A 17010-nucleotide genomic window follows, 5' to 3' on the forward strand; every position below is an offset into this window, starting at 1 on the left:
CCTGTGAATGGGTGCCAAATGGGAAGAATCCAGTACTAAAAGCATTGGCTTGGGAATTTCCACACATAGAAGGAATGGAGGTAAACCCAACTAAAGATGTGCTAGCAAAAGACCCAAATAAAGATGCAAAGGGGATGGAAATAGTTCCTCCCCCTTGTTCTGATGTTGGAGTCTGCATAGTTGTAACACTCATAGTAGAAGCCATGCTTCCAATAGTGGTTATCGATGGTAAGTGTGTAATGTGACCTGGACTTGACGGTCTATGTGTCGGAGTCCCAACGTATCATAATACTTCTGGATAACTAGAAGGTAGGGGAGAATTCGGAGACACTAACGAATCTGGGAGTTCTTCTACCTCTATGTTATCTTCCGTATGAAAGAGAACTCGAGAAAGAACTGGAGTGTCCCTCTCTTGTTCTGTGGAAGTACCAGGCCTATTCTGAACACTAATGCCCCCCAGAGGAGGATCAATCCCCGATGCATCAGCTGCCACGGGATGAAACCCACTGGTATTATTACCTCTGCGCCTTCTAGGAGAAGGCTCTAAACTTGGTGGTGAAAGACCACGAAGTCTTCGAGACTGTCTAGGTGATCGGTCAGCCACTTTGAATTTTTTATTAAGATCTAGCTAAAGACTCAAAAAATTGAAAGGTAGGCCAACTAGGAGCACAAAGCACACAATATAAAGTCCCTAAAAGATATCAGCCAGTCAAACAACTTTTCAGTATTTCTGCTCTAGGTGATGAGGACCAGACACCAAAATACAAGAAAGTGAAGTAAGGGGCCTTCCAAAGGTAGTCTGGGATAATTACGGCCCAGTCCTATCAGCGAAGGTAATAGAGGAAGTTACGTTGACCTCCTAACAACAGCGTGTGCCAGTGCAAGCCCCCAAGCTTCGCAAGGGTGCCCTCCAGTAGTACCGTTGAGAGTGATACAACGTCGACCTGAGGTGCCATTTGATTCCCCTCCGTAGCCACCTATGTAGATCCCTAGGAGTAGCAACTGAGGTTACCAACTCGTATCAGAAGCCAGGCAGAACAGTCTTGAGGTTAGATCCAACAAGTGGGAGAGGTGGTATCTCTCTTCCCTGTCTTCAAAAACCCTCGTGCTTAACTCCCAGATCTGGAGCTTTCCTGGTCTCCCTAATGCTATTGGATTTTCACTCACTATTCAGACTCCTATGTTTGACAGTTTAAATGGCCTTGGAGGGTTATCTCTCCACTCACCTAATCCAAGTCCCTAAAATATCGTAAAACTTGTTGGTGTGTCTAACTTGATAATTATAAAATGTTCTAGTATATTTTAATTAGTTCTTGCTTTTAAATGGGTTGTTCTTTAAGTCAAGGGATAAGTGGAAGTGAAACTGGTGGTGTTTTGATGCAAAAGAAATTAATAAAAACCAAACTATATGCAAATGCACTTGTTTTTGTTTTTCGATGAAAGAAATTTCTACTAGGTTCAAAGGAACTTCAAAGAAAGCAACAATTTTTTTTTCTTTTCTTTTACTCATGCTTCACACTCACAAAAATTAACAAAACTATGGATGCCTAAAAAGATGCACAAATTTATCCTAATGTAACAAGTACATGCTAATGCAAAACTCAAAACTACTCTTAAATGAAGAAATGAAAGTTACTTGTTTATCAATTTTTAATTTTCCACTTAAAATGTTTATATGGAATATGAGTTGCTAATGCTCATTTTCATCTCTACACTAAAATAAAGTTTCAAGACAAACAAAAATGCACTTTCATTCACTAAAAGAAACTAAATCAAAACCAATTTCAAGAAAGAAAAACCAAGTTTCAAGAAGTTTTCTTCAAAAGTAAAACAAAAAATGACTTTTCAAAAGTGCTCTCAACAAGACTAAAACTTTATGATCGAAAAACAGGCAATGAAACTCTTTGTGAATTTGCAACACAAAACAAGTGAGAACTCAACAACAATGTGTTTCAAAATTCTCTTAACAATCAAAAAGCAGCAAGAAGAGCTTGGCAATAAAGACCAAAAGATTGAAAAGATAACTTTCAGAAAGCAAGAAAAGCAGATGGTCATAAAGATACAGTTTTGACATGCAAACCAAAAAGTCACCAAAACAAAACTTGACACAAAGATTGAAATCAATCTTTCTACCCTGAAGACACAGAGCAGCCAAGATTCCTAGCAAGAAATCTTGTGTGCTTAAGCAAAAAACGATGACGTTCGCAAGAAAAACAAATAATACCAACACTTTCCACAATCAGAGAGAATTTGAAATCAGATACTTGTTGTAAAACTAAAGACTGACACAGAAAAGTAACTGTTCAGGACTGAACCAGACCAGCAGACAGACCTTCAGAAACAAAAAGATTTGAAAAATCTTGAAAATTACAAGATATATGCGACTGTATTGCGTATACGTGGGTTAACTTAAGGAAACATGCATATATACTCTTCTGTAAACAGGAAAAACAATGTATATAAAATATTTCAAGAAAAAACAAGAAACAGTCTAAAGAAACTGATCAAACTTACGATTCAGGTTCCTACAGGAACATACTACACAACAACAGTAAGCAAACATACAGCTGAGCCCTGATTGGGTTGAATAAACCCAAACTAGGAACAACAATACTGTTGTCCCCAGCGGAGTCGCCAATTTTGTTAAGGGATAAATTCCCCTAGGGTCTTGGGTTGATACCCTAGCAGATCAGAGGTTGTCTATATAGAGAAACACACATTCCATACATCCATAATGCTAATATAAGCAAACTATACGATAAGGGGCATACTTGGGGGTCCTTCGTTTGATCCTACTAGGGTCCAAACCCTCGTGGAGTTCCTTTTGCTCCTTCAACCTGCAAAACAATCAATTCAAGAAAGTACAACAGTATATGGACTAAACATCATAAAGAAATCATCTTCATAATATATTCAAAGGTATTTAGTTATGCAATTAAACAACCATTCATATATGAATCATAACATGGATATCATAAACATGAAGAAGATTTATATCAGGAACAAAGACAAGTGTTTCTTTTATTATAGACAAATAAAGTACAGAAAGGAATAATTTTACATGATTCGTCCTTTTGCAGGCTCCAAGCGGAACCGTCCTCTAGATTCGTCCAGTCTTAAGCCTTTAACAAACTCCTTCCATGAATTACTCCATGATATCTCAAGTAGTAGATAGACATCATCACACAAGGAAACAAGGGTTTCCCGTAAATCGGGGAAGTGCAGGAGGCACTAGGATCTTCAGACATGGTCAGGGAAATCTTAGCATAGTAACCTTTCTCTCTCTTCTCTCCTCCCTTAGGCCTTCCCATTGAAGCCTTTTTATACTTCTCCCAAAGTAGTTTTTTAGTTGGGAATTCGTTGGGAATCGTTGGGCCATGGGCACTAATAGGTAATCAGCAGGTAAAACCCATGATCTTCACCCGAAATTAAGGAGTTTTATTTTTTTTAAGTGTTTTAAGACATATACGCGGGTTGGGTATACACAGACCCACATACACACGTGTTTAGCTCAAGGCAATGTCACGTATAGGGAATAAAACACTGTTTTTTTTAAATTTTGGACCACGTCTGGAAGGAGGGGTTGCCCTAGGCCATGAGTGCAGCGTCACAAACATCAATAGTGAGGTTTGGAGCTATAACAGAGTGTGATGTAGGCTTGGAAATGACAGCAAGGAGGTTTGAAGATGTTAATAGGGATTATAGGTTCCTCATGAAGCTTTTCTTGTCCATCAAACTGCCTCCTGTAGACACTTTTGGCTCTCTGTAATTCCTACAGGAGCCTCCGATAGAAAACACAGTTTTGGAAGAAGAGGTACAGTATGGTGAAAGAGATGCCAAAAATGATGGAGGAAGGTGTGGAGAAGATGAGATGGATGATGGTATGAATGTCAGGTTCTCCTTTGCACCTTGTTCTGCTCCCTCTAGTCCTCCTACAAACCTACAATGTAATAAAAAAGCATTTTTTCTTTCTCATTTTTTTTTTGAAAACAACTAGGGCACCCTAGAGAGGTTTTCACCTTAATTGCATAGCCTGGGTGCCTCCAAGGGAGGTTTTCACCTAGGGATATTATTCTTTTCCCTTTTTTTTAACATCACTGGGCCGCCTCAGAAGAGGTTTTCAACCCAATGATGGGTCTCAAGCACCTCATGGAGGTTTTCACTTGAGTCCTTACTTTTTCTCTTTTTTCTTCAGTGAGTGGGTGAAGTGGAAGTTAAGACATGCTCCACTACCATCATTGTTTTATTCAAATCTTAAATAAATTCTCCCTTGGAGAGGGGTTCCTTGTAGACTTTCAACCGATGTCCATTGACAAGCATGGGGATGACTTCATCATCAATGGTTTTGATCAGAATTGAACCATTGTCATTGCATTTCTCCACAGTGTAGGGTCCCAACCATCTTATCCTCATCTTGCCTTTGAAATCCTTATATCCTGAATCATAGAGTAGTGCCCAATCTCCCTCTTGGAATTGCTTCTCCTTAATATTTCTGTCATGCCATATCTTTCTCTGAAGCTAAACTACCTCTGTATGGAGAAGGGCTTGCAATCTGTATTCATCCAATCCATTGATCCAAAGTAATATCTCCTTCTGTGCATGGTTGAGGTCTAGGTCCAGCTAAGCTACCATCCTTAGGGTATTGAATTCAAACTCTATTTACAACAAAGCCTTCTTCCCATAAACCAGTTCATAGGGTGTGAATCTGGTGGTGGTCTTCCATGTTGTGTTGTAGACCCAAGTGGCCTCAACTAATCCATCCACCCGATCTTTTCTATTGCTGCTCACTACCTTGGTTAGGATCCCTTCCAATGCTCTGTTAGTGACCTCCACTTACCCATTGGCTTTTGGATGGTAAGAGGTGGAAGTCTTGTGCTTTATCTTATGATGTGTGAGTAGGTCTTCAATTAGGTTGGAAGTGAACTGACTGCCTTGGTCTATGACCAACTTTCTTGGTTACCCGAACGTGTAGAATATGTTTTCCCTCGAAAACTCAACTACTTTTTCCTCTGTCACTGCTTTGATTTCTTTTGTCTCCGCCCACCTTGTCAGGTAGTCGGTGCACACAATGATGTACGACTTCTGCTTTGAAGGGGTGTTGATAGGCCCCAAAAAGTCCATGCCCCACTTCTCAAATGGATCAAATGTCACTTGAGGTTGCATGGGAATTTCATCCTTTGGAGTGGGTTTTCCCATCCTCTGACACCGATCACACTGCCTCGTGTATCTCCTCACATCTTGATGAAGAGTGGGCTAGTAGTAGCCTGCCTGCAATATCTTGAAGGTGGTTCTTTTTGCTGCAAAATGACCTCCATGTTTCCCATCATGACAGGTCAGGAGGATGTCAAAGTCTTCCTCCTCCCTGACACATCTTCTCAAGATCTGATCCGGGCCAAGTTTGAAGAGATTGCCTCCAATCCAGGTGAAAGGGGAACTTTTCCTTACTATCTTTCTCTTCTCTTGTGAGGATAGGTGTGGTGAGAACTGTGTTGAAACTAGATAGTTTGCTATATCAGCAAACCATGGAGAGAGTACTGATATAGCAAATAGGTATTCATCTGGCATTTGGTCATCCGCCATTCCTTCTTCACCTACAGGAAAATTTACTCTAGACAAAAAGTCAGAAACAACATTCTCTTTACTAGGCTTATCAATAATGGTCAGATCAAATTGCTGCAGTAAAAGCAAACATCTAATAATGCAAGCATTTACATCTGTTTTTCATTAAATGTCTAATTGTGGCATGATCAGTGTGCACAAAGGTTTGATAGCCTATGATATAATGTCTGAATTTGTTTAAGGAATGCACGATAGCTAGGAGTTCATTCTTGGTCACTGTATAGTTTAACTCTGTCTTTGACAAGTTTTTGCTTATAAAGTATATGGCATAAGGTAACTTTTCATCAATTTTTCCTAAGGCTACTCCTATTGCTTTATTTGAGACATCTATGTGAATGTGAAAGGGTAGGGCCCAGTTCGGGCCTCTGAGAATTGGGGTAGTCACTAGCTTTCTCTTCAAGGTATCTAGGGCTTCTTGAAAGTTTTCCGACCATATGAACTCAACATCTTTTCCTAAGAGGCCAAACAAAGGAGAGGGTAACTTGTTGAAGTCTTTAATGAATCTCTTGTAATATCCAGCTAAGCCTAGGAAGCTTCTGACATCTCTCACCTTTTGAGGAGGTGGGACCCTTTGGATGATGGCAATTTTGTTGGGGTCCACCTGCAGTCCTTGTTGAGATATTGCATGACCTATCACGGTCCCTTCAGTCATAAAAAATTCACATTTTTCCAGACTAAGGGATAGGTTCATCTCAATACACTTATCTAGAACTTTTCCTAAGTTAGATAAAGCTTCCTGAAAGTCAGATCCATAAGGAGTAAAATCATCCATGCATATTTCTACTACATCATGAACCAGTTCAGAAAATATACTCAATACCGCTCTTTGGAAAGTGGCTGGAGCATTGCACAAACCAAAAGGAAGGACCCGGTATGCAAAGGTACCCCAAGGATAAGTGAAAGTGCTCTTATCTTGGTCTTCCGGTCTGATTTGAATCTGATTGTACACGTTAAACCCATCTAGGAAGGAGAAAAACTTTTTCCCTGCCAGACAATCTAACACTTGATCTATGAAAGGTAAAGGAAAATGGTCATTTTGAGTGGCTTTGTTCAATTCCCGATAGTTGACACAAATTCTCCACTTACCATTTTTCTTTGGCACTAGCACCAAAGGAGAGACCCATTCACTGTCAGAGATGGGATAGATGAATCCCGCATCAAGCAATTTTTGCAATTCTTCCTTAACAATATCTTTAAGTGTTAGGTTCATCCTCTTTTGAGGCTATCTAACTAGCTTTCAATCTTCCTTGATGTATATATGATGAGTACATACTGAAGGGTGCACTCTGTTCATCTCCTTATAACTCCAGGCGAAGGCATCTAGATGTTTTCTCAGTATGCTGCATAGCTCCTCCTCCTGGGAAGTAGATAGGGATGGATTGATTTTCAATGTTCTTTCTAGGCCAAACTCGATATTTTTAACACGAAGAGAAGTGGGGTCAGCCACACAAAGATCAGTTTAGGGGTTGTTTTAGGTTTCTCTTACTATGTCTTCTAATGGTGATACACTGAGAGGTGGATTCTGAATCAAATTTTCAATCATATCATCCTCATCTTGTGGTTTCCCCCCCATGGCACTTTCTAATGTACAAAGTGGTGCAGAATAAACTTTATCCTCATCCTCCTCCTCGAACCAGAGAGGTAGATCATGTTCTAGCAAGGGTTGGGCAGGAGGATATAGGATTAACTGCTTGGAGATGTGCCCGTTCTTTATGGTCATGTTCCCAACTCGGCAGCTGATATAGGCATCGGCTGTAGCCAACCAGGGTCTTCTCAGAATGAGAGGATACCCAGTGAGCTTTTCCTTTGGCTGCAGAACTATGAAATCAACAGGGTACTCCCAAGAATCAATGGAGACCACCACATCTTCCACAATCCCCTCAAGGGTCACTGTAAAGTGGTCTTCTAGCTACAACATTGTCGTGGTCTTCCTCAAGGAGCCTTGGAGGTTAAGTTTGAGCACTGTGTCCTTTGTCATCAAATTAATGGCAGCTCCCAGGTCAATCAAGGTATGTGGGACCATTGTGCCATTGATGTGGACATCAACTACTAGGCTTCCAGGGTCTAGATATTTTTTACAGATTATCTGTCCTAACATCAGGTCAGAAAATTGTCCTATGACATTGATGGTTGGGGCATCTCTCTTACACCTTCCTGGATGCCTAAATCACTTCTCTTTGATCAACCTATTGTAGATAGGCACATTTTTTATTGCTTGGAGAAGTGGTATCTTCACACATAAATGTTTCAATTCTCCCAGGGGTTCAGTCTCTTCTGGGGTAGGTTGGATTGTCATGGATAGTCTCTTAGGAAATTGTGCATTTGCTTTAGGTTCACTTTCCTCTTTATCTTCCTCAACCTCCCTAGGTGGAGGCTGGCTATCTGGGAGAAATTTCCCGGATCACAAGTTAATTTCTTGAATCTCCACAACATAAGTTGGACATGATGGTTCCCCACTGTACACTTGTTGAGCCTGTCTATTGTTCGGGTTTAGATTTGGCTGGGTAGGCACTTGGGGTTCCCTTGGTGGAGCATAAGGTAATAGTTATGGTTGGGCGAGTGGTGGAGGCAGAAGAGTAGGAAGAGAGTTGTATTTGGGCCTCCACCCCTGGTGAGATGCATTCCACTGAGGTTGTGGCTGAGCATAGGATTGAAATGAATGGATGGCTAGTTGGGCATGATATTGAGATGTGAAGGACCAAGGAGGAGGCGTGTACCAGGAAGGATGAGCATGGGGGCCCTAAGAAGGTATGGAGGTGACTTGTTTGGGGTTGTAGTATGCCTGAGATGTCCCTTGCATCCCCTGCTGGTATGGTCTAGGTCCATGTAGCCTCCTTTTGTTTATGTAATAGATCTGTTCAGTGACTCTTTCGACCCCTTGGTATACAGCATTAAGTCTAAGCAAGGAAGGGCACTTATCTGTAGAATGATCTTCTTCACAGACTGAACAAACCTCTATAGAGTTCAATGGGCATTCATTCCTAGGATGCCTCCTCATGCATCTAGTGAAAAAAATGGTCAAAGCCCTCTCTACCTCCTCTTGTTTTCTTTTAATATGTAAGGTATCCATTTGCATGGAAAGAGTCTGCAGCATCTCACTCTTGAAGTCTTCCAGCATGTTTCCAATTTCACCTTTAATGGATGAATTGGAAGAAGAGGTACTCGCTATGGGTTGACTCCCCCTACCTTTATTTCTAACTGCTTTAAAATGGTTTCTAAAAATAGTATTTATGTCCTCATAGGATAGTTGGTAGATGTCTCCCCCAGCCAGTAAATGGAGGGTGTCTAAAAGGTCTTCCCAAATTCCCTTGAGCAGGACCAACTTCAGACACTCAGGGTCAAGTGTACACCTGGCCCTTTTGTAACTGAGTTGGAACCTCTCTTCATTGTCTTCTAGGGACTCATCACTTCCTATGGTCATTCGGAAGATTTCTTCTTTAGTATCTTTTTACCTACAATAGTCTTGATGCTTGTTGTTAAAAAGGCCTGCTGAATCTGAGCCCAAGTTGTGATTATATTTCCAGGTAATCCCATGAACCAGCGCAGTGTTGCATCCTTGAGAGTAGAAGGGATAAATTTCAACTTTTGCTCGTCTTCTTCATAGTCATAAGCTCAACAAATGACAGCAAACTTGAAAAAGAAGGTGTCAAGATCTTCTGTAGTTAGACCATGGAAGTGAGATAGGGATGAAGGACTTATATTCTTCATTTTGGTGTCCCCATTGGTCTCCCGAATGGGGAAGGTACCCTCTATTCTCTCTCCATTTCTCTTAGCATTTCTGTTTTCAGCCATTAGCTCCAGAGGAATGTTTTCTTCTTCTTCTTCCCCTTTAGGTTCTTCAAATATGTTTGGATGTTCACCTAAGGGTTCTTCTTGACTGCAGCCATCGAAGAAGAGAGAAGGTTGGCTGTGTGAAGCAGTGGGGGTGTTGGGCAAATTTTTTCCTAAGTTATCTCTACTCCTACGAGGCATGAAAATAAATATTTTTGGTTGGTTTTTTGTTTCTTTTTCCCCACACTGAAAGTACCTGTAGAAATTGAAATTGTGATTGAACAAAACAAATTTCAACTAGCTAAAATGAACTTACTGAATGGAAATTTGTAGAATTGAAAAGGAAAGCAAGGAAATGCAGACCTGAAAGAAAAGAAATGACTAGTCTACTTTTGCTGAAATAAACTATTAGCAGAATGTTGCAATAGGAAATAGAAGAAAGTAATAATCACAGAATACTCTGACGCTTCCCTGGAAATGATGCCAAAAAGTGGTGAGTGCCAGTATTGCAGCAAGAATGTTGCAACTCCTGGGCTACCAACTTTACTTTTATCAACCTAGTAATTCGTAACAAACTTGGAAGCATCGGTGTTATATGCACAAGTACTAGTTCTCACTGCAGGTTGTCACTTGGTCAGCCGACGTGAGATCACTAGGAGCTCAAGCCAACTTATATAGATTTCAGAAAAAGCTCTATGTGTGATGAAAGGAAAGAAAGATTACTCTACATATGTTATTCTCACTGTAGAAAGGAGAAAGACTGGAATGTAAAGCAAAACCTAGTAAACCCTAATTAACAAGATAATTCTACTTTTGCCAAAAACACTATGAAAACCATGAAATAAATGCCATTGCCTACTCAAGGAAGTAAACAACATATAACCATGCTATTTTTGGAAGTAAATAAGAAAAAAACATATTTTTGGAATTTTATGAGTTTTTATGTGAATTTAACATGAATCTAATTTATTGTGTGTGACTGTGGTAGCAAACAGGTGGCATTAGAGGGCAATTTTGGAGATTGGGAGGATGTAGGATGGTGTGGATGGGTCCAAGGAGGTCTTAGGTAGCCTTCTGGAGGCTTCTCCCACACTTGACCTTCAAAAGAAAGCCTACAAGAAAAACTACAGGAGGACACAGGAAAACTACAGGAGGAAAACAGGGAAACTACAGGAGGCCTACAAGAGGAGGCTGAGAGAAATTTTCGCTATTTTGAGGGTGTGAGAGTGGGTGGAAAAGGTGGATGAAGGTTGGAATGAGGTGTTATGGTGCCTAAGGTCTACCATGAATCACCAGGAGAGAGAAAGATGATTGGTTTTGCTCAAGGAGAGAGGAAGAAGTTCTATGAAAAATGAAGGAAACTAGGGCTAAATTGAGGTGATGTTTGGGAGACCTATATGGCATAGATCAGATGGAGGGTGTGGTTGCTAGTAAGCTGGCCTATTCTTGGAGGAGATCTGCTACATAGAAACTGACAGTCAACTAAGAAAATCAAGCAACCAATTAAATGAGTGCATCCCAAGAAAAACAGAGTTTTGCATTAAAATGGCCTAAACTATGATGTATGGAAGAAAACGCTGGGAAATGCTGTAAGAAAGGAAATCATGCAAAAGGACTATTGCAAATTATGAAGTGAACATGATAAAAAAGATCGAAACCAAAGAAAAACTGGACTATCAACCTACTAGAGAGCTGCAAGAACTAGAAGCCCTAGGAATGAGGAAAATCTGTGTTTTTGGGGCAGCAAGAGAGTCTTTGCCTCAAATCATGGTCCCAGAGGGAGGAAGAGAGGTGAAGACACTATTTCTAACCTTTTGAATCTTCTCTGATCACTGCTTAACCTGCTACAGAAAGCAAAAATGGAGCAAGCTACTAAATCATCAAAAGCAACCTATTCTTAACCATAAGAGAAATACATCTAACAGCAAACTAATCTACAAACTGAAGTAAAGCATATTAATAAAAATAAATAGAATCTTGGCTGCTTGGATTGGGCCCTAAACTAAGAGCTTCAGCCCTCTAAGGTAACTTAGTGCTAGCTCAAAAAGGATTCCATCTTCATTATAAAAAATTAGCAAGACTACATAAAACTGTCATAAAATAGTAAGCTCAAAATTTGAGCAAAGTTTACACAAGAAAAAAAAAAAGTCAACCCTAGTTAGGCCCTAGGCCTCTCTACTTATACATCTAAAGCTACCAACAGCTTTCTTAAAATCAGGGAGGCTTGGCTTCCAAAACTCAAGATAACTATCAATCATCTTCCACTTTCTCGGTTGCCTTCTAGTGCATGATTCGACTGCTAGTACTCCAAGCTGAATGAAGGGGAATTCGAAGTGAGGAGAAATAAATGAGGTGGATTCCCTCCTATAAGTCCTCTCCTCTCTCTACTTCGAGTTATTGTTGCAGTTTGACCACTAGATCCTTGACATTGACCTCGAAATCCAACAATAATCTGCATTAAATACATGTTAGACCACATGGCATAATAACTAGCTCAACTCACCCTATAAGCATAAATATAATAAAAAAATCATACAATAAGCTAAGAGAATGGTTGATTTGACTAGGTTAGGAGGTAGAATGAGCCCATATAATTACCCATTTATGAGGCTCATCAATAGCATTAAAAAAATAAATACTATGACATGTGTTTTATATTTAAAAAACAAAAAAATGTCGATTCTCAAGTAAGCAAGATTATTAGAAGTAGTATGTTCAATATACAAGTTCATAAAGTTTAATTACAAGTTTACAAATGACTTCAATATATAATTTTAATATACTTTAATATAACATCATAACTATGAAATATAATGTAACGCTATAACAATATTACTTTATAATTTTTATATAATTTATAATTTAAATAATCTAATTATAGAATTCATATAAAGTTTTCATGTAGGGGTTCTCCATTTATAAATTAATTATCAAATTATTATCGACTTCATATGGTTGAGTTTAACAATTCATTTCATTTCATATTGTTGAGTGTGGGAATTTGGTGAATAATGGTTTGATATTTTCCTTTTATCATATTTTTTATTTAAATTTTTAACATTGTTATTAATTGTTTTAAGATGTATGGAACTAGTTTTAATTGGATTAGAAAAGTAAAATATTATATTTATTTATTATTTAACATTTATTAGATTTAATAGTTTTTAAAATTTAGAGTGGAAAGGATATAGTGTATTTATTACATTGTATAATAATAAATTTATATGGGATACATTGTTATTGGTGGGATTTTATTATTATTATTATTAACATTAACTTAAGCTGTGGGAGAAGTGAGCCAGTTTTCTAAATGATTGATGGAAAGCATGATACTTATAGAAATAATTGAGTAAGAAAAGTTTATTTTTTCCATGACAAGTAATTTAATCATTGTAAGAGGCATGCTTTTATATATATATATATGGTTTAAATTAGTTGTTAACATGTACCTGTTAGAGTCGGTCTTGTCAGTCCTCTGTCAGAGATCAAAACTCTTTCTGCATTTCGGTTTTAGGTGTCTCGCTCCATTCACTCAGCTGAATTCCGCTAGGGGCATGCCATAACCTGACGAGAGGGCCTTATCATTCATTCCCTTCATGTCTTGTACCTGCTGGCTTAGGTCTTTTCATCAATGTGTATTAAAGTCCATGACAGTCAATGTTTGATCTTTTAATGGACAAGAGTCATTTCGGTCTTTAAGTCTAGGGCTTAGTCATTAGGTCTTCAAACAATGTCCAATAAAGCCAGCAAGGCCAGAGGGAGGCTCTTATAAAGTTGTGATTTAAAGATTTTCATCATCATATCGATAGATTACGACTGTTCTTCAAAACTCTGTTTTGAAGAAAAGTCAACAGTTTGTCATTTGTAATAATTTTCAAAAGTTTCTTAGTGGATTTCTCCAAGCGCAGCCCTGGTCTCCTTAGCCAAATTCCATGTCGGCTATCCCTGCAAAAATGCAAAAAAGATTCATCATTTAAGCCAAAATCAAAAAGGAAATTTGCAAAATGAAATGTGAAAATGTGCCAATGCCAAACAATACAAAATGGGTTTTTGAGGAGAAAAATCAAACCCATTACTCCATGAGACATTTTCATCGCTTGGAACATATATTGCTAGGCCAATAGGTCAAAGGATATCTATTGGAGTTTTGGAGGAGTGAATTTCATGTTTAAGTGTCAAAGCTATGTGCTGGAAGTGTGCGCGGCGCATTGGAGTGGGTCGCGGCGCACATAAGGCACGCGGCGCATAGAGCCGCATTCCGCAGTGTAAAATTGTGCATGCGCGGTGCATACAGCCTGCGTGGCGCACTGGGTTTGTGCGCGGTGCACAGAGCCGACAGGCCAGCTTTATATCACCTCTGCCACCACAACTCAAAAACATGCCATTTCTTCTGCTCCAAGATGTTTGGAGCTTGTGTGTGACCATCAAAATGATTACAGAGGAGTTAGAGATGGAAAATCATTCCAATCTGGTATTTTTTGTGTTCTTGGTTTCACATTCGTCTCAAGTTTTAAATAACCTTCAAGGAGGGTTCACACAACTGTCAGGTGCTCAACAATTCTTGAAATTATCACAAGGAGCCTATATGCCTTCCATCATGGTTGGCAGTTGAAAATAGATACAGATGTAAGATAAAAAGGTAACGAAAAACACCTTCTTTGACATCCGTTTACGACGTTTTTCCATTGAAATCCGGTAAAATTCGGCTTTGCATTGATGGAATGGTGAAATCCAGTTGTCGGGATTGCATATTTCGGCTGCCCTGGGGTTTTTGATCCCCTGAATCGGGCAGTGGCATCGACAGCCCCCATTTCGACTAGTCTTTGGGTGTTTTGGGCTGGATTTGGAAAATACACCATGTCGGAAAAGGTGAAGCAATTGGATGAAGCAGCTCTGGAATTGATTCCCGTTTCTGATGATATCGTATGGCTAAGCTCAGCTCTTCAGGAAATTGGCAGAGAATACGATTCTTCAAATGAGACGACAAATTTTAAGAAACTTATAGATGAAACATATTTCCAAGCTTGAAGCAGATTCCCCTACGGTGCCCGAAAATCATTTGTTCTATAAGCAGTTTAAAGAAGCAGTTTGGAGGGTTCATCATGCAGATGAGCCAATGCCTGGAGAGGAGCAGGACGAAATTATTATGACTAGCAGTCAGTGCAGCTTGGTAAACATGACTTGTCCATTGACTGGGAAACCTGTCACTGAACTTGAAAATCCCATGCGCAGCACAAAGTGCAAGCATATATATGCAAAAAGGCGTGGTTGCAAATGCGTTGCTGCAGGGTGCCCGAAAATGCTTACAGCTGACAACTAATATGTGATCCTCTACTAAGGATAGAAATTGATGAATTACGTTTGAGAGGAAACCGCTCTACTCAAGCCCAAATGGTAGTAGATTGCACTGAGATTGATGAGGATTGATGGCTTAATATTGAAGATTATAGAATCCTAGTGTACATTATTCACCAAGTCCATCCAAAGAAAGAAATTTTATCAAGGAATTACATCTTTCACTCCATATATTCTAGACCTTAGCATACTTTAATAAAGGAAGTCATGATCTCGGTGCAACACACTATGTCTCAACATATGGAATGAAGTCATGATTTCTACGCAAGTGTACTCTGTCTTGACATATTGAAGATGAACTAAATGAAGTCATAATCTTGGTGCAAGTATTTATCATGAAAGGATCTCAATGCAATTGCCATAGATGTATTCCGTGATGCGTTTGCAACAACTCAGATTGATGAATGATTGGAATACGCCAATGTTTTTTCAGGCTAGAGCTGAATTTGAAAAATCATGTACTTATGTGGATAATTATCTGTCACTGTGGACTTTTGTGGTTGGGTATAGTTTATTTGTCGCTGTTATAGCAGTTTGATCCGATCTAGCAGGCATTGGGCAAAGATAGGAAAGTCTCCGTGAATCAAAGAAATTTCAGAATCTATTCCAGCGGTATAATTCAATATTGTCAGAATATCCAGTATTGAGTGAAGTAATTCAAAAATATGTAGGCAGCAGAGGAATTGGCAATGTGGTTGAACATATTAGGCCTTTACCATGGTATCGTGGCAAACTTGCTTGGCACTTGAACTTTTCTCGCATGTAACTAAGGAAAAACCAAATGCTTGAAAGGATTCATGAATTCTTAAAGCCAGAAAACGAGGTTGGGAACATAACTCGACAAGAGGCCGTGAGCATGGTGCCACCCCTTTTCTTGGATGTACAGTCACACCACTATGTTCTTGATATATGAAAATCAGTTATGCTCGCATTTCTACCCAAGGGAAGGCGAAAAGTCCTAAACTGAAAAGCTAAATTTAATGTAGATATCCACAGTGGCAAAGGAATATGGTTCGATGTTCTATTTGGGCTTCAGTTACAACTTAGGATGGTCTACACCACAGATTTGATTGGTCATCAACAGATTTGAAGTAAAAAGTGTAACGCTGCTCCCTTTAGCGATGACTGGCTTTTCATCTTCAGTTAACAATGATTAAATCATCCCATATTCTGAGTCGATTCATTTTTTGATATAGTGAGTCTATTTATTGTATTGAAGATTTTTGTTGGTAAGCGGTTAGAGAGTTCTGAGGAAAAAAGTGTGGGAGGAGAAAACCCAGCACTATCACTGTACAATTTTGACAGAGGATTAATTAAATGGTGCAGCTCTGATTTATAAGATTCTTGCGGTATGAATTTAGCATGTGTTTCTTCCTTTATGTCTCATATGTCTTTGTTATGTTTCACCATTGATTCATGATCATTTCCAGCTGAATACTTTTAAGTGAGAAAGGTAGAATTCAGTCATTGCTCTGCCTTTCAGGAAGTGTTCAGACTTTATGTGTTTTCTTCTTCTTGGAAAGGATTCATACATTAATGCCCTTTTCAAATTTCTTAGACAGTCTTTTCACCCCATTTGAATTCAATTTGATTGCTAAAACCTCATGCCTATCTCGCCTTATGAAATATCCTATGCCTTTGGTTAAATCTCTGCTCATGCTATTTCCTTGGTCCCATGCATCCCAGAAAACTCAGTCATTCATCAAAATACCTCTTTCACATTTATTTACCTAGCCTAAAATCAGTGTCAGTATACATTTAAGTCATCTCAAGCCTCACTGAAACACTTTTGCTGAGAAAGACCCGGAGAGAGCCCTCTCCTATCCTCATAGGGCTAGCTATGAGGCTGAGCGTGGTTTGTGGTTACCCTGAATTTTTCCTTCCTTCAGCCTAAGGCAAATTTAGGTGCTATCATAATGGCAACTCCACTGGGGAAGAAAATGGTTTGCTTGAAGATTGTTTTTCCCCAGTACATATCTCAAGTTTAGAGCTGATTGTTGATGGTGAACAACGATCAGACATAAGAAGGCTGAAATCATTCACCTGGCGACTCCATTCACTGAAGAATCCAACAATCAATCCTTCATGATGACTCCACTGCAGAGAGATCAGTAGCTTTGAGATTTTCAAAATGGAGCGGGTTGCAAGAATATACGCTCCCATGAGTCGAGATCATATCCCAGGTTTTCCGAATAAAATGCCCAAGGTGGATTGGCTTTAGAATTTGCCTATGTTCAGAAATGTGGAAGGTAATGATGCTGCTCT

The 17010-nt window shown here is 39.2% G+C and overlaps 1 pseudogene; it reads left to right on the top strand.

The window, feature by feature from the left end:
* LOC149186237 (E3 SUMO-protein ligase MMS21-like) overlaps positions 1-14817 on the top strand; it is a 36834-nt pseudogene extending 22017 nt beyond the window's left edge.
* The last annotated feature ends 2193 nt before the right edge of the window (positions 14818-17010 follow it).

The sequence above is a fragment of the Pinus tabuliformis genome, chromosome 3_1, assembly GCF_031772625.1.
Source record: "Pinus tabuliformis cultivar Carrire ecotype Pingquan chromosome 3_1, CPIR1, whole genome shotgun sequence".
In the NCBI taxonomy this organism is placed as follows: domain Eukaryota; kingdom Viridiplantae; phylum Streptophyta; class Pinopsida; order Pinales; family Pinaceae; genus Pinus; species Pinus tabuliformis.